The sequence below is a fragment of the Aotus nancymaae genome, unplaced genomic scaffold, assembly GCF_030222135.1.
Source record: "Aotus nancymaae isolate 86718 unplaced genomic scaffold, 86718_ANA_hifiasm-v0.15.2.pri h1tg000051l, whole genome shotgun sequence".
NCBI classification, from domain to species: domain Eukaryota; kingdom Metazoa; phylum Chordata; class Mammalia; order Primates; family Aotidae; genus Aotus; species Aotus nancymaae.
The window spans coordinates 18,984,395-19,007,820 of NW_026988465.1; positions in this window are offsets into that span (position 1 = coordinate 18,984,395).

The following is a 23,426-nucleotide window of genomic DNA, read 5'->3' on the forward strand; positions in this document are numbered from 1 at the left end:
AGTCACCTCTCACCAGGTCCGGTCCCTGATACGTGGGGATTACAATTGAGATTACAATTCAAGATGAGATTGGGGTGGGGACACAGCATCTCCAATCCCTAACTATGTCCTCAGACCCAGTTCTACTCATTGCCCTCATATTAATCTCCATTACTGCTCTACTTCATGCTGGATATGAGCACAGCATGTGGCTTCATTCCTGTGTGTCTCTGATAGGTCTTTACTCTTCCTGAAATGTCTTCACTCCTGTACACTTTTCTGTACAGCTTAATAGTATGTATGGCCAGGGTGAATTTATAATTTATACTTTAAACTGGAATACTTTTGAGAGTAAAAGTAAGCACTCGTTAATTCTTCATCCAGAACCACATATGTAAACTGAAATTATGTTAGGTAAATAGTAACGTATCGTTATCCTATTCTCAGCTAAAATTTTATACTCTGCCTTCTTTAGGAATCTGTAACACAGTCAGTAACACATCCCAAGTCCCCTTTTGTTTCCACGTGGTCATGGTCATTTGCAAACAGTTGCTGAAAAGCTGACAAGCAGAACTCTAGCAGACCTACAGGACTGAGGAGATTAAAATTGAATTTCTGGGTCCTCCAATATTTAGGGACCTGGAAATACCTCAGGTTTTCATCAGGAGCCTCAAAAAAGTTGCACAATAGAAAGAGAAATGAAAAGAAAATAGAAGAGCATCTATAACAACTCAAACCCAGATTCAAACAGCAATATACTCGATCAAACAAAAATGATCTGCTTCTAACTGAATATCTGAAGCAAAATTAAGCCCAAATCTCAGAAAATATCATCTAGAGCCTCAAATTATCTCTCCAGTTTTTTTATTACAATGTCTTCTATGTAATAAAAAATAATTAGGCACACCAGAGGACTAGATAAATTGAACAAAAATGAGGAGAAATATTAAGAAATAATAAAAGTAATCCCACAAGTCATCCAGATATTGCAGTTATCAGATGTGGGCTGATTAACGTGTTTAAGACATTATGTGCTAAAAGGAAGGATAATAGCAGACAACTGAAAAATATTAAAAAACTGAAATCAAGACCAGAATATATGGGTTTAATAGCCAATCAGACATAGCTTAACAGAGGACTGGGACTGTAGGTCTGTTTCTCTTTTTTTTTCTCTGAAAGTAAAATAAATACTAAGACTGAAAAATGATAAAAAAGCTATCTATAAAGCTATATACCTACATGTAAATTAAACCAAATAAAACATTTCTAAAAGAAGAAATATATGAAAAACAGTGAATTGGTCTAACATATATATGCAAGTAAAATCTTAGAAGTGGATAAAGAAAATGGTACAAAATCAATGCTAGAATAGATGTTTAAGAATCAGAAGAAACCGATGAAACACATCTAACCACAAATTCAAAAAGCCTCACAAACCCAGTGTAGACAAAACAGAAAACCAAAATGAGGCACACCATAATACAACACTCAAAACTAAGGACAAAGAGAAAATCTTCAAAGTCTTCAGAGAGGACTTCTTGTTTCAGCCACACAGGAGTGCCTTGTATCACATTAACACTTTTGCCAAGCACAACTAAAAGATAGACAAAATTTTAATAAAGATCGAAGCCACTGTGGTATAACTGATGCAGGAAGGATGTGACGTGCTACAGTCACTGATGGAAGGGACGCACAGTAAGATGAGCTTCTCAGTGGCACTGACTTTTCCTCAAGGGCATTTGTCAGATCATGGCATTGCGGGAATAGTGTCTGAGCAGAAAACAATAGTATCATGGACTTAAGAAGACAGAGGTTGTAACTTGGGGCTGCCAAGGTTGCCAGGACGTGAAGGCCAGTATCTAGAGAGAAAAAACTGTAATAAAATTAGGTCAAATGTTGCTGTATCAATGTTGCACATGTACAAAATAAAATAAAAAATCATGCTTAAAGCAGCAAAGATTTGAGTAGTTGTGACTGTTAGGGGGATAAATATTGGAGTTTCGAGTCGGCTATGATGGATGGACCCTGGTAACTACCTCAGACCTTTGAGAATTGGGAAAGGCCACATCTTGGGAGAAAGGTCTCTACCAAAGGGTACGGGGAAAACCTACCTATGAATTAATCCAAACAAAACATAAAACAAACCTATCACAGGATCAGGGCGATGTCCCTATACGCTCTCTGCCTGCCAGAGAAAAGATTTCTCTTTTCAGATGAAGAGGTCATTATTCAGAGTCTCTAAATTTTTATTCATAGGTCTATTACCAAAATTTTTTTAATTGAGGCATACTATGTAATATGACCACAGCTAGGTACAGTGGCTCACACTGTAATTCCAGGACTTTGGAGACTGAGGTGGGTGGATCACTTGAGCTAAGGAGTTCAAGACCAGCCTGGACAACATGGTGAAACCCCATCTCTACTAAAAATATAAAAATTAGCCAGGCATGGTGGTGTGTGCCTGTAATCCTGGCTACTTGGGAGGCTGAGGCAGAACAATCACCTGAACCCAGAGTGGAGGTTGCAGTGAGACAAGATCATGCCACTGCATTCCAGCCTGGATGAAAGAGTGAAAGTCATCTCAAAAAAAAAAAAAAAAGAAGAAGAAAGAAATTGCCCCTAATGTGATTCAGTTATTGAAGTCATCAGAGTCTTCAAAATAATTTTCCACAGTATAAAGAAAGTAACGGGAAAAATGGAATTTTTCAGCAGAGACTTGAAATCTATCAGAAGGAATCAAATTGAATTTTGGAACTGAAACGTACATTGTCTGAAATTAATAATTTAGTAGATTGTTTCTATTAATTATGCAAAGGAAAACAGAGGATTCATGAACAGGAAGGTAAGACAATAGAAAATGACCATATTGAAGCACTGAGAGGAGATATAGAAAATACGGAAAATATCTAAAGGGACATGAAACAAAAGTAATGTTTAAGTAAATACTGACCAAGAATTTTCAAACTTAACAAAAGTGTTCAAGATAGAGCACGAATTCCAAGCAAGGATATTGACACCTAGAAGAAACTACATCTACACACTTCATAGTCCAATGGATTCTTTTTAAAAGGCAAAGAGGCAAGATGGTCGAATAGGAGCAGCTCCAGTGCGCAGCTCCCAGCAAGATCGACGCAGAGGGCAGGTGATTTCCACCTTTCCAACTGAGGTATCTGGTTCGTTTCATCGGGACTGGCTGGACACTGCGCAGCCCAAGGACAGCAAGCTGAAGCAGGGTGGGGCACTGCCTCACCTGGGAAGTGCAAGGGGCCGGGGTACTCTTCCTAGCCAGGGTAAGCCATTAGGGACTGTTCCTTGCACTGTGGCCCAGATACTGCGCTTTCTCACAGTTTTCACAACTCGCAGACCAGGAGATTCCCTCCAGAACCTACAAAGATGAAGTGAAAATCTTTATCTTCCTGCACGAAACTGGGTGGCCATTTGGGAAGACACGGAGTTAGCCACGGCAGTTTTTTTTTCATACCCCAGTGTTGCCTGGAATGCCAGTGAGACAGAACTGTTCACTCCCGTGGAAAAGGGGCTGAAGCCAGGGAGCCAAGTGGTCTGGCTCAGCGGGTCCCCCAACATGGAGACCAGCAAGCTAAGATCCACTGGCTTGAAATTCTCACAGAGAGCATAGCAGTCTGAACTTGATCTGGAATGTTCAAGTTTGGTGGGGGAAGGTGCGTACATCGCTGCTGAGGCTTGAGTAGGCAGTTTCAACCCCACAGTGTAAGCAAAGATGCCAGGAAGTTCAAACTGGGCGGAGCCCAAAACAGCTCAGCACCTGCAGACAGATGGTCTCACTAGATGTCCTCACTGGGTAGTGCATCTCTGAAAAAAGGCAGCAGCTCATCAGGGACTTATAAGTAAAGCCCCACCTTTCTGGGACAGAGCACCTGGGAAAAGGGGCAGTAGCAGGTACAGCTTCAGCAAACCTAAATGTACCCACCTGACAGCCCTGAAGATCAGTGGATTTCCCAACACAGCATTTGAGCTCTGTTAAGGAACAGACAGCCTCAAGTGGCGCCCTGATCCACATGTATTTTGACTAGGAGATACCTCCAAGTAGGGGCCGACAGACACCTCAACAGGAGAGTACTGGCTGGCATCTGGCAGGTACCACTCTGAGACGAAGCTAACAGAGGAAGAAAGAGGCAGCAATATTTGCTGTTCTGTAGCCTCCATCGGTGATTCCTAGGCAAGCAGGGTCTGGAGCTGACATCCAGCAAACTTACAGGAGGGGCCTGATTGTTAGAAAGAAAACTAAGGAAAAAAAGAGTTTCAACATCAACAAAAAGGGTGTCCACTGAGACCCCATGCAATGGTTACCGACCTAGAGACCAAAGGTAGATAAATCCATGAAGACAGAAAGAACGTGGTGCAAAGGCTGAAAACTCCAAAAACCAGAACGCCTCTTCTTTAAGGGATCACAGCTCCTCGCCAGCCAGGTAGCAAAACTGGACAGGGAATGAGTTTGACAAATTGACAGAAGCAGGCTAATATCCATAATCTACAAAGAACTTAAACGAATTTACAAGAAAACAACAACATCATTAAAAAGTGGGTAAAGAATATGAACAGACACTTCTCAAAAGGAGACATTTATGCAGCCGACAAACATATGAAAAAATGCTCATCACTGGTCATAAGAGAAATGCAAATCAAAACCACATTGTGATACCATCTCATGCCATTTAGAATGATGATCATTAAAGGCTATACCCACAGTTCTTTTTGATAAACTCCTGTCTCTCTAGATTCATCTTCAGTTTACTGGCCTCATGGATAAGCCATGTATGCATTCTCTTTATCCTAAGCAATTTTCCCCCAACTAATACCATCCACAGTGTTTAACTAAGGAGGTGATGATCAAACAAAAGATTTGGTCTTTTTCTTGAGATATATTCTAAGTTTTGTTGTCCAAGCATTTCTCAAGTTTTTCTCTCACTGGTTATAGATGAAAAATTAGGCCAGGTGCAATGGCTCATGCTTGTAATTCCAGCACTTTGGGAGGCCAAAGCGGGTGGATCACCTGAGGTCGGGAGTTAGAGACCTCCTGATGAACATGGAGAAACCCTGTCACTACTAAAAATACAAAATTAGCCAGGCATGGTGGTGCATGCCTGCAATCCAAGCTACTGGGAAGGCTGAGACAGGAAAATCACTTGAACCTGGGATGTGGAGGTTGCACTGAGCCAAGATCACCCCACTGCACTCTTTCCTGGCCAACAGGAGCAAAACTCCATTTCAAAAAACAAAACAAAACAAAAAAGCAAAAATTAACTATCTTCCAATCATGGTAGAACTAAAGTTTTATCTGAGGATTATCTCCATACTTTCATCGAAATTCTATTGAACATCTCTTACTCTTGTAATACCTACTCAAAGACAGCTAAAAATAACAACCCAGGCACCCTAGCAAAATTCTTACATTGCAATCTTTGTCCAAAGCCACAAGTTCAGTAGGTACATTTGCTCACTTCCATGAGACACAGATGACATTTAACCCAAATATGACATCACTACATAACATAGATGATCATTCTTCTCATCCTCCAATAATCTTTCCCTCATTATCTGCCACCTGGCTTTGAGGCCAGTGGCTCATATTATATGTCTTTGTGAAGTCATCCTACTTCTGGTATCAGTTCCTGTGTGCTGGTTCTGATTTCTATATATTTTAGATTTGCTTCAGTAGCAGCAATCATAAAATCCCATTAATTTGAAGGGGGAGATCCAAGATGGACAAATAGGAAAAGCTCCGGAGTGCAGTTCCCAGCAAGTATAGTGCAGAGGGTGAGTGCTCACTGCATTTCCAAACAAGTTTTCACTGCCCACAGACCAGGATATTCCCTGGCTGACAAGTGCCACGAGTTTTCAGCATGGCAATTTCAGCCAGTGCTGCATCAGTGCAGAGAAACTCACACAAGTCTGGGCGGCCATTTCAACTGGCACCTGGAATGTCTGGGAGACAGAGCCATCCATTCAACTGAAATAGAGGGGGCTGAGACAGGGAACCAGGTGATCTGGCTCAGCGGGTACCACCCCCACAAAACCAATCTGAAACGCTCTGGATTGAGAGATTTGCAGCAAGGGCAGCTGGACCCAGGACCATCCAGCTCAGTGCGGGGAAGGGCATCCCCCACTACTGAGGCAGTCTGCCACTACCAAGGCAGTTCACAAAGCAGCTGGGCAGAGCCTGTAGCAGCTCAGCATCACCTCTGCTGGCAGACTGTGACTAGATTACTCTGTGCGGGGCAAGGCATCTATTAAAAAAAGGCAGCAGCATGACAGGAACTTACAAATAAAGCCCACCTTCCTAGGACAGAGCACCTGGGAAAAGAGGCAGTTATGAGTTCAGCTGCAGCAGACTTAAAGGTACCTGCCCAGCAGCTCTGCACGGAACAGCAGAGCTCCCAGCACAGGACTTGAGCTCCTAAAAGGGACAGACTCTCCTCAAGCAACTCCCCGACCCCCGTATACCCAAAGAGACATTCATAAAGGAGAACTCAGGGAGACATCTGGCAGATACCCTTCTGGGACGAGGATAGCAGAGGAAGAAACCGGCGGCAACCCTTGCTGTTCTGCAGCCCCCACAGGCGATCCCAAGGCGAGCAGGGTCTGCAGCAGACCTCCAGCCATCCTGCAGCAGAGAGGCCCGACTGTTAGAAGGAAAACTAAGAAGCAGAAATAAATAGCTTCAACATCAAGAAAAAGGACGTCCACTCAGACCCTATCTGAAAGTCACCAACTAAAAAGACCACAGTTAGATAAAATCACTAAGATGAGAAGAAAGCAGTGCAAAAGGGGTGAGAACACCAAAAACCAGAATGCCTCTCCACCTCCAAAGGATCACAACTCCTCACCAGCTAGGGATCAAAGATGGATGGAGAATGAATCTGATGAATTGACAGAAACAGGCTTCAGAAGGTGTGTAACAAAAAACTTCTCAGAGCTAAAAGAACATGTGCTAACTTTTCAATGCAAAGAAACTAAGAACCTAGAAAAAAGGTTAGAAGAGAAGCTAACTAGAATAAACAGCTTAGAGAAGAATGTAAACAACTTGATGGAGTTGAAAACACAGCACGACAACTTTGCAAAGCATGCACAAGTTTCAAAAGCCAAATCGCCCAAGCAGAAGAAAAGATATCAGAGAGTGAAGATCAACTCAATGAAATATAACAAGAAGGCAAGAATAGAGAAAAAAGAGTGAAAAGAAATGAACAAAGCCTCCAAGAAATATGGGATTATGTGAAAAGACCTAATCTACGTTTGATAGGTATACCTGAATGTGACGGAGAGAATGCATCCAAGCTGGAAAAAATTTTCAGGATATCATCCAGGAGAACTTCCCCAACCTAGCAAGGCAGGCCACCATTCAAGTCCAGGAAATAAAGAGAACACCACAAAGATTTTCCTCAAGAAGAGCAACCCCAAGGCACATAATCGTCAGATTCACCAGGGTTGAAATTAAGGAAAATATGCTAAGAGCAGCCAGAGAGAAAGGTCGGGTTACCCACAAAGGGAAGCCCATCAGACAAACAGTGGATCTCTCCGCAGAAACCCTACAAGCCAAAAGAGAGTGGAGGACAATATTCAACATCCTTAAAGAAAAGAACTTTCAACCCAGAATTTCATATCCAGCCAAACTAAGCTTCATAAGCAAAGGAGAAAGAAAACCCTGGAAAGGAAATCTCCACCCCATCCCGAGCAGCCTCTTTTCTGGGATCAAGAAGACCACACCACACCCAAGGACCAAAGCCTCACAGGACCTCATTGTCTTTCTGCAGGAGTGGGTATAGACCGATATCAAAGATGGTTCTAACTACTCCCGCCCTCTCCTCTTATTAAGAAATGTAGCCCCGAGGAGGAGTTCCAAGATGGCTAGTTAGATCCAGCTCAGGATTGCAGCTCCAAGTGAAAGTGCAGAGGGTAAGGGGACACCGCATGTCCAGACGGATTTTTATTGCCCACAGATGAGGAGATTCACAGGCAGAGGGGCCCCACGGGTTGCCAGCGCGGCTGTTTTGCCTGCGCCCCAGCGCAGCCGCTCCAGGTGCAGAGTAAACAGGACTGTGCCCCACTTAGCCAGCAAGGGGAGCTGAAACAGGGAGCCAGGCCAGGAGATTGCCAGGCAAAAAAGCGCCACGAATCTCAGAGCCACGGTTTCAGCCGGCGCAGCCGCTCCTGATGCAGAGTAAATGGGACTGTGTTCCCACTTAGCCAGCAAGGGGAGCTGAAACAGGGAGCCAGGCCAGGAGATTCCTGGGCAAAAAAAAAGCGCCATGAATCTCAGAGCCGCGGTTTCAGCAGCGCAGTGGGTCGCTGCACAGGAAATCAAACAGATCCCGGCGCCTATTGAACAGGCGATCAGGTCACCTGGTAGAGAGCCAACCGTTCAACAAAAAAATAAAAGGCTCTGAGGCAGGGAGCCAGGAGATCAGGCCCGGCTGGTCCCACCCCCACAAAAACAAAAACAAAAAAACAGCAATTGGAAACGCTCTGGGTTGAGAGTTTCGGGACGGTCCACCTCTGTGGGGGAGGGGTGTCTGCCATTACAGAGAAAGTCCGTGATTACAGAGGCGGGCCAACATTGCGGAACCAGCTCTAACTACACCCATATAAATAGGACTGCAGGGAAGTTCACACGACAGCTGGGCGGAGCCCACAGCAGCGCAGTGAAGCCTCTGCAGGCTGAGAGTGACTAGGCTGCCTCCTTGTGGGCAGGGAAAACGGCAGCAGCACAGCGGAAACTCATAAAGCCCTAACTCCCTGGGACAGAACACCTGGGGGGAAGAAAAGGGGGTTTATGAGTTCTGCTGCTGCAGACTTAAACTTACCAAAATCAGAGAATCAACAACTACAAAGTCGACAGGTGGATAAATCCACAAAGATGGGAAGAAACCAGTGCAAAAAGGATGAAAACACCCAAAACCAGAACACCTCTCCTCCTACAAGGGAGCATAACTCCTCACCAGCACGGGAACAAGATTGGACGGAGAATGAGTGTGATGAAATGACAGAATCAGCCTTCAGAAAGTGGATAATAAGAAACTTCCGTGAGCTAAAAGAACATGTTCTAACCCAATGCAAAGAAACTAAGAACCTTGAAAAAAGACTTGACGAAATGCTAACGAGAATGGACAACTTAGAGAGGAATATGAGTGAATTGATGGAGCTGAAAAACACAACACGAGAACTTTGCGAAGCATGCACAAATTTCAACAGCCGAATTGACCAAGCAGAAGAAAGGATATCAGAGGTCGAAGATCAACTCAATGAAATAAAACAAGAAGGCAAGATTAGAGAAAACAGGGTAAAAAGGAATGAGCAAAGTCAACAAGAAATATGGGACTATGTGAAAAGACCTAATCTACATTTGATAGGTGTACCTGAATGTGACGAAGAGAATGCATCCAAGCTGGAAAATACTCTTCAGGATATTATCCAGGAAAACTTCCCCAACCTAGCAAGGCAGTCCAATATTCAAGTCCAGGAAATACAGAGAACACCACAAAGATATTCCTCTAGAAGAGCAACCCCAAGGCACATAATTGTCAGATTCACCAGGGTTGAAATGAAGGAGAAAATACTAAGGGCAGCCAGAGAGAAAGGTCAGGTTACCCACAAAGGGAAACCCATCAGACTCACAGCAGATCTCTCAGCAGAAACCCTACAAGCCAGAAGAGAGTGGGGGCTGATATTCAACATCCTTAAAGAAAAGAACTTTCAACCCAGAATTTCATATCCAGCCAAACTAAGCTTCATAAGTGAAGGAAAAATAAAATCCTTTGTGAACAAGCAAGTACTCAGAGATTTCATCACCACCAGACCGGCTTTACAAGAGCTCCTGAAAGAGGCACTACACATAGAAAAGAACAACCAGTACCAGCCACTCCAAAAACACACAAAATGGTAAAGAGCATCAACACAATGAAGAATCTGCATCAACCAATGGGCAAAACAGCTGGCTAGCATCAAAATGGAAGGATCAAATTTACACACAACAATATTAACCCTAAACATAAATGGACTAAACGCCCCAATCAAAAGACACAGACTGGCAAATTGGATAAAAAGCCAAAACCCATCAGTGTGCCGTATCCAGGAAACCCATCTCACATGCAAGGATACACAAAGGCTCAAAATAAAGGGATGGAGGAAGATTTACCAAGCAAATGGAGAGCAAAAAAAAAGCAGGAGTTGCAATTCTCATCTCTGATAAAATAGACTTTAAAGCAACAAAGATCAAAAGAGACAAAGAAGGACATTACATAATGGTAAAAGGATCAATGCAACAAGAAGAGCTAACGATCCTAAATATATATGCACCTAATACAGGAGCACGCAGATACATAAGGCAAGTTCTTAATGACTTACAAAGAGACTTAGACTCCCACACAATAATAGTGGGAAACTTCAACACACCATTGTCAATATTAGACAGATCAACGAGACAGAAAATTAACAAGGATATCCAGGACTTGAACTCAGACCTGGAACAAGCAAACCTAATAGACATTTACAGAACTCTCCAGCCCAAATCCACAGAATATACATTCTTCTCAGCACCACATCACACCTACTCTAAAATTGACCACATAATTGGAAGTAAATCACTCCTCAGCAAATGCAAAAAAACGGAAACCATAACAGTCTCTCAGACCACAATGCAATCAAGTTAGAACTCAGAATTCAGAAACCAACCCAGAACCTCACAGCCTCATGGAAACTGAACAACTTTCTCTTGAATGTTGACTGGATAAACAATGAAATGAAGGCAGAAATAAAAATGTTCTTCAAAACCAACGAGAACGAAGACACCACATACCAGAATCTCTGGGACACATTTAAAGCAGTCTCCAGAGGAAAATATATAGCAATAAGTGCCCGCATGAGAAGAAAGGAGAGATCTAAAATTGACACCCTATCGTCAAAATTGAAAGAGCTAGAGGAGCAAGATCAAAAAAACTCAAAACCTAGCAGAAGACAAGAAAAAACTAAGATCAAAGCAGAATTGAAGGAGATAGAGACACAAAAAACCCTTCAAAAAATCAATAAATCCAGGAGCTGGTTTTTCGAAAAGATCAAGAAAACAAACCGACCACTAGCCAGATTAATAAAAAAGAAAAGAGAGAATAACCAAATAGATGCAATAAAAAATGATAAAGGGGATATCACCACAGATTCCACAGAAATTCAAACCATCATCAGAGATTATTACAAACAACTCTATGCACATAAACTAGAAAACCTGGAAGAAATGGATAAATTCCTGGACACTTGCCTCCTCCCAAGCCTAAACCAGGAAGGAGTTGAAACCCTGAATAGACCAATAACAAGTTCTGAAGTCGAGGCAGCAATTAAGAGCCTACCACCCAAAAAAAGCCCAGGTCCAGATGGGTTCACAGCTGAATTCTACCAGACATACAAAGAGGAACTGGTACCATTCCTTCTGAAACTATTCCAAATAATCCAAAAAGAGGGACTCCTTCACAAATCATTTTATGAGACCAACATCATCCTGATACCAAAACCCGGCAGAGACTCAACGAGAAAAGAAAACTACAGGCCAATATCCATGATGAACATAGATGCAAAAATCTTCAATAAAATACTGGCAAGCGGATTACAACAGCACATCAAAAAGCTTATCCACCATGATCAAGTAGGATTCATCCCAGGGATGCAAGGCTGGTTCAATATACGCAAGTCTATAAACGTAATTCACCACATAAACAGAACCAAAGACAAAAACCACATGATTATCTCAATTGATGCAGAGAAGGCCTTTGACAAAATTCAACAGCACTTTATGCTAAAAACCCTCAATAAACTAGGTATCAACGGAACGTATCTCAAAACAATAAAAGCTATTTACGACAAATCAACAGCCAATGGTCTTGAACTCCTGGATTCAAGCAATAAGCCTGCCTTGGCCTCCCAAAGTGTTGGGATTACAGATGTGAGCCACGGTGCCTAACCCACATTTTTTTTTTTGAAACAGGGTCTCACTCTGTCCTCCAGGTGGAGTGCTGTGCTGCAGTCTCTGCTCACTGCGGCCTTGACCTCCTGGGCTCAGGTGATCCTCCCACCTCAGCCTCCTGAATAGATGGGACTATACGCATGCACCACCACAACTGGCTAATTTTTTGTAGAGATAGGGTTTTGCCGTGTTTTTCCAAACCATATGCCTGTCTTGGCCTCTCGAAGTGCTAGGATTACAGGCATGAACTACTGTGCCTGATCTGAACTCACATTTTTAAGTGATTCTTGATTAATTAATGTTTAAACATGATAATGTATGAAAAGGCTAAATAGTGCAACATTGTCAGCCACCCACAAATGGTAGTTCTCTTAATTTGTATTTCTCAGGGTTTTTTTCCTGAGAAACTAAAGTTCTAATATACTATATCATAAAATTGCTACTCTAGATAAGAATATCAAGACACTTTTACATAATTTAGTTAATATTAATAAAAAATATATTATGTACAAAAAAAAAACAAAAAAACCCAAGAAACCCAACAGCCAATATCATACTGAATGGGCAAAAACTGGAAGCATTCCCTTTGAAATCTGGCACTAGACAAGGATGCCCTCTCTCACCACTCCTATTCAATATAGTACTGGAAGTTCTAGCCAGAGCAATCAGGCAAGAAGAAGAAATAAAGGGTATTCAATTAGGAAAGGAGGAAGTCAAATTGTCTCTATTTGCAGACGACATGATTGTATATCTAGAAGACCCCATCATCTCAGCCCAAAATCTCCTGAAACTGATAAGCAACTTCAGCAAAGTCTCAGGATACAAAATCAATGTGCAAAAATCACAAGCATTCCTATACACCAATAACAGACTTAAAGAGAGCCAAATCAAGAACGAACTGCCATTCACAATTGCTACAAAGAGAATAAAATACCTAGGAATACAACTAACAAGGAACGTAAAGGACCTCTTCAAGGAGAACTACAAACCACTGCTCAACGAAATAAGAGAGGACACAAACAAGTGGAGAAACATTCCATGTTCATGGTTAGGAAGAATCAATATCATGAAAATGGCCATACTGCCCAAAGTAATTTACAGATTCAATGCTATCCCCATCAAGCTACCAATGACCTTCTTCACAGAACTGGAAAAAACCACCTTAAACTTCATATGAAACCAAAAGAGAGCCCGCATAGCCAAGTCAATTCTAAGCAAAAAGAACAAAGCGGGAGGCATCACACTACCGGACATCAAACTATACTACAAGGCTACAGTAATCAAAACAGCAGAGTACTGGTACCAAAACAGAGAAATAGACCAATGGAACAGAACAGAGGCATCAGAGGCAACACAACAAATCTACAACCATCTGATCTTTGACAAACCTGATAAAAACAAGCAACGGGGAAAGGATTCCCTGTTTAATAAGTGGTGTTGGGAAAACTGGCTAGCCATATGCAGAAAGCAGAAACTGGACCCCTTCCTGACACCTTACACTAAAATTAACTCCAGATGGATTAAAGACTTAAACATAAGACCTAACACCATAAAAACACTAGAAGAAAACCTAGGCAAAACCATTCAGGACATAGGCGTAGGCAAGGACTTTATGACCAAAACACCGAAAGCATTGGCAACAAAAGCCAAAATAGACAAATGGGACCTAATCAAACTCCACAGCTTCTGCACGGCGAAAGAAACAGTCAATAGAGTGAATCGGCAACCAACAGAATGGGAAAAAAATTTTGCAGCCTACCCATCTGACAAAGGGCTGATATCCAGAATTTACAACGAACTAAAACAGATTTACAAGAAAAAAACAAACAAGCCCATTGAAAAATGGGCGAAGGATATGAACAGATACTTTACAAAAGAAGACATACATGAGGCCAACAAGCATATGAAAAAATGCTCATCATCACTGGTCATTAGAGAAATGCAAATCAAAACTACATTGAGATACCATCTCACGCCAGTTAGAATGGTGATCATTAAAAAATCTGGAGACAACAGATGCTGGAAAGGATGTGGAGAAGTAGGAACACTTTTACATTGTTAGTGGGAGTGTAAATTGGTGCAACCATTGTGGAAGACAGTGTGGCGATTCCTCAAGGACCTAGAAATAGAAATTCCATTTGACCCAGCAATCCCATTACTGGGTATATATCCAAAGGATTATAAATCGTTCTACTATAAGGACACATGCACATGAATCTTGATTGCAGCACAGTTTACAATAGCAAAGACCTGGAACCAACCCAAATGCCCATCGATGATAGACTGGACAGGAAAAATGTGGCACATATACACCATGGAATATTATGCAGCCATCAAAAACGATGAGTTCGCGTCCTTTGTAGGGACATGGATGAAGCTGGAAACCATCATTCTCAGCAAACTGACACAAGAACACAAAATCAAACATCGCATGTTCTCACTCAGACGGGTGTTGAACAATGGGAACACATGGACACAGGGAGGGGAGCACTATACACTGGGGTCTGTTGGGGGGGAGTGGGGGGACAGCAGGGGGTGGGGAGTTGGGGAGAGATAGCATGGGGAGAAATGCCACATATAGGTGAAGGGGAGGAAGGCAGCAAATCACACTGCCACGTATACACCTATGCAACAATCTTGCATGTTTTTCACATGTACCCCAAAACCTAAAATACAATTAAAAAAAAAAATAGAAAATCCTTTATGGACAAGCAATTGCTGAGGGATTACATCACCACCAGACCTGCCTTACAGGTGCTCCTGAAAGAAGCACTAAATAAGGAAAGGAACAACCAGTGCTAGCCACTCCAAAAACATATCAAAAGGTAAAGATCATCAACACAATGAAGAAAATGTGTCAACTAATGGGCAAAACATCCAGCTAGCATCAAAATGGCAGGATCAAATATACATGTAACAACAATTACCTTAAATGTAAATGGACTGAATGTCCCAATCAAAAGACACACACTGGCAAATTGGATAAAAAGTCAAAACCTATTGGTGTGCTATGTTCAGGAAACCTATCTCACATGCAAGGACATTCATAGGCCAAAAATAAAGGGATGGAGAAAGATTTAGCAAGCAAATGGAGAGCAAAAAAAAGTAGGAGTTGCAATCCTAGGCTCTGATAAAATGGACTTTAAACCAACAAAAATCAAAAGAGACAAAGCAGGGCATTACATAATGATAAAAGGATGAAAGCATCAAGAAGAACTAACGATCCTAAATATATACGCACCCAATACAGGAGCACCCAGGTACATAAAGCAAGTTCTTAACGACCTTCAAAGAGACTTTGACTCCTACCCAATAATAGTGGGAGACTTTGGCCGGGTGCGGTGGCTCACGCCTGTAATCCCAGCACTTTGGGAGGCCGAGGCGGGTGGATCATGAGGTCAAGAGATGGAGACCATCCTGGTCACCATGGTGAAACCCCGTCTCTACTAAAAATACAAAAAATTAGCTGGGCATGGTGGTGTGTGCCTGTAATCCCAGCTACTCAGGAGGCTGAGGCAGGAAGAATTGCCCTGAACCCAGGAGGCAGAGGTTACGGTGAGCTGAGATCATGCCATTGCACCCCAGCCTGGGTAACAAGAGCAAAACTCCGTCTAAAAAAAAAAATAGTGGGAGACTTTAACACTCCACTGCCAATATTAGATCAATGAGAAGAAAATTAACAAGGATATCCAGGACCTGAACTCAGATCTGGACCAAGTGGACCTAATAGACATCTACAGAACTCTCCACCCCAAATCCACAGAATATACATTCTTCTCAGCACTGCATGGCACCTACTCTAAAATTGACCACATAATTGGAAGTAAATCACTCCTCAGCAAATGTAAAAGAACAGAAATCGTAACAGTCTCTCAGACCACAGTGCAATCACATTAGAACTCAGAATTAAGAAGCTAACTCAGAACCACACAACTTCATGGAAACTGAACAACTGGCTCCTGAATGTCGACTGGATAAACAATAAAATGAACGCAGAAATAAAGATGTTTTTCAAAACCAACGAAAATGACGACACAATGTATCAGAATCTCTGGGACACATTTAAAGCAGTGTCTAAAGGAAAATTTATGGCAATAAATGCCCACCAGAGAAGTGAGGAAAGATGTAAAATCAACACTCTATGTCAAAATTGAAAGAGCCAGAGGAGCAAGATCAAAAAAACTCAAAAGCTAGCAGAAGACAAGAAATATCTAAGATCAGAGCAGAACTGAAAGAGATAGAGACACCAAAAAACCTTCAAGAAAAATCAATAAATCCAGGAGGTGTTTTTTTTTAAAAAAGATCAACAAAACAGACAATCTGCTAGCCAGATTAATAAAAAAGGAAAGAAAGAAGAATCAAATAGATGCAATAAAAAATGATAAAGGGGATATCACCACTGACTCCACAGAAATACAAACTGCAATCAGAGATTACTACAAACAACTCTATGCACATAAACCAGTAAACCTGAAAGAAATGGATAAATTCCTTGATACTTGCACCCTCCCAAGCCTAAACCAGGAAAAAGTTGAATCCGTGAACAGACCAATAACACAGGCTGAAGTAGAGGCAGCAATTAATAGCCTACCAACCAAAAAAAGCCCAGGTCCAGATGGGTTCACAGCTGAATTCTACCAGACATACACAGAGGAGCTGGTACCATTCCTTCTGAAACTATTCCAAACAATACAAAAAAAGGGAAGCCTTCCCAAATCATTTTATGAGACCAACATCATCATGATACCAAAACCCGGCAGAGACTCAACAAAAAAAGAAAACTTCAGGCCAATATCCATAATGAACATAGACACAAAAATCTTCTATAAAATACTGGCAAACTGATTGCAACAGCACATCAAAAAGCTTATCCATCACCATCAAGTAGACTTCATTCTGGGAACGCAAGCGTGGTTCAATGTATACAAGTCTATAAACATAATGCACCACATAAACAGAACCAAAGACAAAAACCACACGATTATCTCAATAGATGCAGAGGCCTTCGACAAAATTCAACAGCACTTTATGCTAAAACCTCTCAAACTAGGTATCAAAGGAACATGCCTCAAAATAATAAAAGCTATTTACGACAAACCTACAGCCAATATCATACTGAACGGGCAAAAACTGGAAGCATTCCCTTTGAAATCCGGCACTAGACAAGGATGCCCTCTCTCACCGCTCCTATTCAATATAGTATCAGAAGTTCTAGCCAGAGGAATTAGGCAAGAAAAAAATAGATAAATAAAGGTATTCAGTTAGGAAAAGAGGAAGTCAAACTGTCTCTATTTGCAGACAACATGACTGTATATTTAGAAGACCCTATCATCTCAGCCCGAAATCTCCTTAAGCTGATAAGCAACTTCAGCAAATCTCAGGATACAAAATCACTGTGCCAATATCACAAGCATTTCTATACACCAATAACAGACTAACAGAGAGCCAAATCATGAGTGAACTCTCATTCACAATTGCTACAAAGAGAGTAAAATACCTAGGAATGTGAAGGACCTCTTCAAGTAGAACTACTAACCACTGCTAAAGGAAATAAAAGAGGACAAAAACAAATGGAGAAACAGTCCATGCTTATGGTTAGGAAGAATCAATATCGTGAAAATGGCCATACTCCCCAAAGTAATTTATAGATTTAACGCTATCCCCATCAAGCTACCAAAGACCATCTTCACAGAACTGGAAAAAACCACCTTAAACTTCATATGGAACCAAAAGAGAGCCCACATAGCCAAGACAGTCCTAAGCAAAAAGAACAAAGCTGGAGGCATCATGTTACCTGATTTCAAACTATACTACAAAGCTTCAGTAATCAAAATAGCATGGTACTGGTATCAAAACAGAGATATAGACCAATGGAACAGAACAGAGGCCTTGGAACAACACCACACATCTACAGCCATCTGATCTTTGACAATTCGGACAAAAGCAAGCAATGAGAAAAGGATTCCCTGTTCAATAAATGGTGTTGGGAAAACTGGCTAGCAGTGTGCAGAAAGCAGAAACCGTTCAGGACATAGGCATAGGCAAGGACTTCATTACTACAACACCAAAAGCATTGGCAACAAAAGCCAAAATAGACCAATGGGACATAATTAAACTCCAGAGCCTCTGTACAGCAAAAGAAACAATCATTAGTCAACTGGTAACCAACAGAATGGGAAAAAATTTTTACAATGTGCCCTTCTGACAAAGCACTAATATCCAGAATCTACAGAAAACTAAAACAGATTTACAAGAAAAACAAACCCATCCAAAAGTGAGAGAAGGATATGAACAGACACTTTCCAAAAGAAGACATAAATAAAGCCAACAAACATGAAAAAATGCTCATCATCACTGATTATTAGAGAAATGCAAATCAAAACCACATTGAGATACCACCTCATGCCAATTAGAATGGTGATCATTAAAAGATTTGGAGACAACAGATGCTGGAGAGGATGTGGAGAAATAGGAACACTGTTAAACTGTTGGTGGGAGTGTAAACTAGTTCAACCATTGTGGAAGACAGTGTGGTGATTCCTCAAGGACCTAGACATACAAATTCCATTTGACCTAGCAATCCCATTACTGGGTATATACCCAAAGGATTATAAATCATTCTATTATGAAGACACATACACATGTATGTTCATAGCGGCACTGTTTACAATAGCAAAGACCTGGAACCAACCCAAATGCCCATGGGCGATAGACTGGACAAGGAAAATGTGACACATATACACCATGGAATACTATGCAGCCATAAAAAGCAGTGAGTTTGTGTCCTTTGTAGGGACATGGATGAATCTGGAAACCATCATTGTCAGCAAACTGACACAAGAACAGAAAATCAAACACCACATGTTCTCACTCAAAGGCGGGTGTTGAACAATGAGAACACGTGGACACGGGGAGGGGAGCATCACACACTGGGGTCTGTTGAGGGGGCCAAGGAAGGGACTTTGGGGGTGGGTGGGGAGGTCTGGGAGGGATAACATGGGGAGAAATGCCAGATGTAGGTGACGGGGGGATGGAGGCAGCAAACCACATTGCCATGTGTGTACCTATGCAACAATCCTGCATGATCTGCACATGTACCCCAGAACCTGAAGTACAATTTTTTAAAAAATCCCATTAATTTACAGTAACAAATATTTATTTTTTGTTCTCGTTATATTTGGGCAGGTAGCAGATTGGCAGCTGCAGCCGTGCTCCCCAGGTCATCTTAATTTAGTTTCCCATTTCCCTCCCCAGCATATATTGCAGGTATTATAGAAACTGATAACTACACATGCAACATGGCCTGGTTTGCAGCGTACAGAGAGCCCAAGCACAAAGGGGTGAAGACCTACAGGGGTCAGCCTGGGAACAGCTAGCCAAGAGGTTTCAATCTATCCAAGCAGATCTTTCTTCCCACATTCCAGGCTCATCACTTCCTCCTATTCCAGTGTGGCTAATCCATACACAGAAATTTAGGCAGCTCCACATATTCTCATCTGTGTTTCATGAGACATCTCCACAGCTAAGCCCCAGCTCAAATTCTGTACAGGAAGCTCCTGATGCTGTCCCAGAACTGACGGCCGAAGCTGCTCTACTTTGTTGCTGAAGTTTGGCCACCTGGTTCCCTTGCCTTCAACTCTTCCAGGTCCTCATCACTTGGCAATCCATTACTGTCAGTTCTTCCGGGCTTTCCAATCACTGCTGGAGTACTTTTGCCCTTTATGCCTAAGGCTGCAGAGACAGGCAAAAAGCTCTCCTCCAGGTCCTGGATTCCTTTTTTACTTCCCTTCTGTATCTTCGCTGTATGTTTACTGTAAGTTTTCGACACTCACTTTAAAGCCGTGTTGTGACTCTGACCTTTCGAAGAGGTATCATCCTCTGGCTTCAGCAAAGAGCCTGATAAAGTGTGTCCTGCAGAGAGTAGTTTCAAGGTATCTCCAGAGCCCTGGAGCTGCTTGAGTGAGAAGGCAGCCCAGCTGTCTTAAGGACTTTAAAAAAAAAAATCAAGATCTTACTAACTGGCACAGATGGGAGTGTAGGGGCATGATCGTAGCTCACTGCAGCCTCAACCTCCTGGGCTGATGTGCTTCTCCTGCCTCAGCCTTCTGAGTAGCTAGCCCTACAGGTGTGCACAACCAAGTCCAGCTAATTTTTAAATATTAAAAATATTAAAACTGTTTGTAGAGACAAGGTGGTCCTGCTGTAGTGCTCAGGGTCCCACTGTATCGCTGGTCTGGAACTCTTGGTGTGAAGCAGTCCTCCCTCCCCCACTTCACAAAGTGCTGGGATTATAGGCATGAGCCGCTGTATCCAACCTCTTAAGGACTTTTTGATCTGGCTCCAATGTTGGTACAGACCTGCCTTTTAAAACCCTTTGGACCACATTAGTGCTGCATCAAAGCCTTCAGCCAAGCTGGGAACTGAGCAAGACTCTGCAAATTCCTTATGTAAATACCAGATCTGCTTTACGGACAGGGCACCTGGCGCCTCCATTTACCTCCAATATTTTTGATACCAGATTGCTTTTATCTGTCATTTCAGGGCACCAAGGAAGAGAACCAATGGCAGAAGCCACACATGCAAGCAAGATGGGAGTTTGGAGAGCTTCGGGCTAAGTCACGAGCACTCAGCCCTTTTCTCTTTGTAAGGGCAACCAGGTCATATCTGCCAGCTTAGAGCTGCTCTGTCCACAGCCCTAAAATCTAACACCTAGAACAATAAATGCACTTAAGCATGTCAGACTCTCTCAGCTTGTGATAAAATCTGTCATTAGTAAAGGTACTTGTACCAAGAGAGCTGAACACCTGCTCCTGCACCCTGACAGCAGATAGGAAACAAGGACTGCTATGGATGCAGCCCCAGGAGCCTAGTGTTAAGGGGGTGCAAGGCCTGGCTTCAGGCTGGGGGCCTGGGGAGGGGCTGGCACCTCTCCACCTCCTGCAGCTCCTGTTCCTACAGTTCCTGGTGAAAATCTGGGTCTGACACCTACCAGGTCGCAAACCCATAGCAAGTAAGGGCCACAAGGCTTCACATCCTGAGATGCAGCTAGAAGGAACGGTTGGTATAATATACGGCCATGCACTACCTATGTTTCCTCAGCATGGGACTGCATATATGACAGTGGTCTGTCCCATGAGATTGTAATAAAGCTGAAAAATTCCTATCACCTAGTGATATCGTAGCCATAGTAATGTCAAGGCCTGAGGTATTACTCACATGTCTGTGGTGATGCTGCTGTAAACAAAGCTGCCACCCTGCTAGTTACATGAGTAGAACACAAACAATTATATAATACATAGTACCTGATCACAATACACAAGTGTATTACTGGTTTATGTATCTACTGTACGCACTTTTAATCATGATTTTAGAGTGTACTCCTTCTGCATACATGTATTAACTGTAAAACAACGTGAGGCAGGTCCTTCAGGAGGTATTCCAGAGGAAGGCATTGTAATCACAGACGACAGCTCTTTGTGTGTTATCACCCCTGAAGACCTTCTACTGGGACGAGATGTGGAGGTAGAAGACAGTGATACTGACAATCCTGACCCGTGTAAGCCTAGGCTAACACATATGTGTGCTTGTGTCTTAGTTTTTACCAAAAAGTTTAAAAAGTAAAAAAAAAAATACAAACTAGCTTATGGAATAAAGATATAAAGAAACTCCTTTTGTACAGCTGTACATGTGTTTGTGTTTTCAGCTGTGTTATTACAAAAAGGTCAAATTTTAAAAAGAAACAAGTTTATAAAGTACAAAGATTGCAGTACAGCAAGGTCAATTTATGGTTGAAGAAAAACATTTAAAAAATAAACGTAGTGTAGCCTAAGTGTAGAGTGTTTATAAAGTCTACAGTAGTGTACAGTGATGTCCTAGGTCTTCACATTCCCTCACCACTCACTCACTCACCCAAAGCAACTTCCTGTCCTGCAAGCTGCATTCATGGTAAATGCCCTATACAGGGGGACCATTTTAACCTTTTATATCTTATTTTTACTGTAAACATATCTACATTTAGATGTTTAGACACAGCAGGTATTTGCCACGGTGCTACAGTTGTCTGCGGTTTTGAGTACAGTAACATGCTGTACGGGTTTCTAGCCTAGGAGTGACAGCCTATCCCATATAGACTAGGTGTGGTAGGGTGTACCATCTAGGTTTGAGTAAGTATACGCTATGATGCTCCCACAACAACAGAATCACTTAATGAAGCATTTCTGAGAACATATCACTGTGGTTAAGCAATAAACGACTATTTTCTGTCTACATTTCACCTCCATTACATATATATATACACACACACACATATATATACATACACATATATAATTTTTTTTCTATATTTCTCATGGTAGAGGTAAAGAACACCAGGACTTCCAGAAAAAAACTAATGTGTCCTCAAGCTTCTGCTTGATGTGGCTCATGTTATATCTGAGCATATGCTATTGGACGAAGTAGTCGCAAAGCCAAGGCTTCCAATGGGATGGGGAAGCATACTTCATTTTTTTGAAGGCATTGTAAGTCACAACGCATCAGGTGGGGTCGTACTGTCCTTTTATAGTGAAGAGAGGAGTAAATAATAGAGAACAATAATACAGTTCACCAAAGATGCTAAGGCCGATTATATCCAAAAAGCAAGATCAGTTTGGTGGAATGGAGTTACTAACGCACTGAGATGCCCATATGCCCGTATTTCCTGCCAAACAGTCTAAATCCTCATTAAAATGAAAAAAGATATGTCACATGCTAAAAACTCACAATAAACTAGGTATTGATGAAACATATCTCAAAATAATAAGAGTTATTTATGAAAGACCCACAACCAATACCATACTGAATGGGCAAAAACTGGCAGTATTCCCTTTGAAAACCAGCACAAGATAAGGATGCCCTCTCTCAGCACTCCTATTCAACACAGTATTGAAGTTCTGGCCAGGGTAATCAGGCAAAAGAAAGAAATAAAGGGCATTCAAATAGGAAAAGAGGAAGCCAAATTCTCTCTGTTTGCAGGTAACATGATTGTATATTTTTAAAACCCCATTGTGGCAGCCCAAAATCTCTTTAAGCTGATAAGCAACTTCAGCAACATCTCAGGATACAAAGTCAATGTGCAAAAATCACAAGCATTCCTATACACCAATAATAGACAAACAGAGAGCCAAATTATGAGTGAACTCCCATTCACATTTGCTATAAAAAGAATAATAGGAATACAACTTACAAGGGATGTGAAGGACCTCTTCAAGGAAAACTACAAACTACTGCTCAAGGAAATGAGAGAGGACACAAACACATGGAAAAGCATTCCATGCTCATGGTTAGGAAGAATCAATATCAGGGAAATCAATATCAGAATCAGAGAAAATGGCCACAATGCCTAAAGTATTCTACAGAGTCAATGCTATCCCAATCAAGCTACCATTGACTTTCTTCACAGAATTAGAAAAAACTACTTTAAATT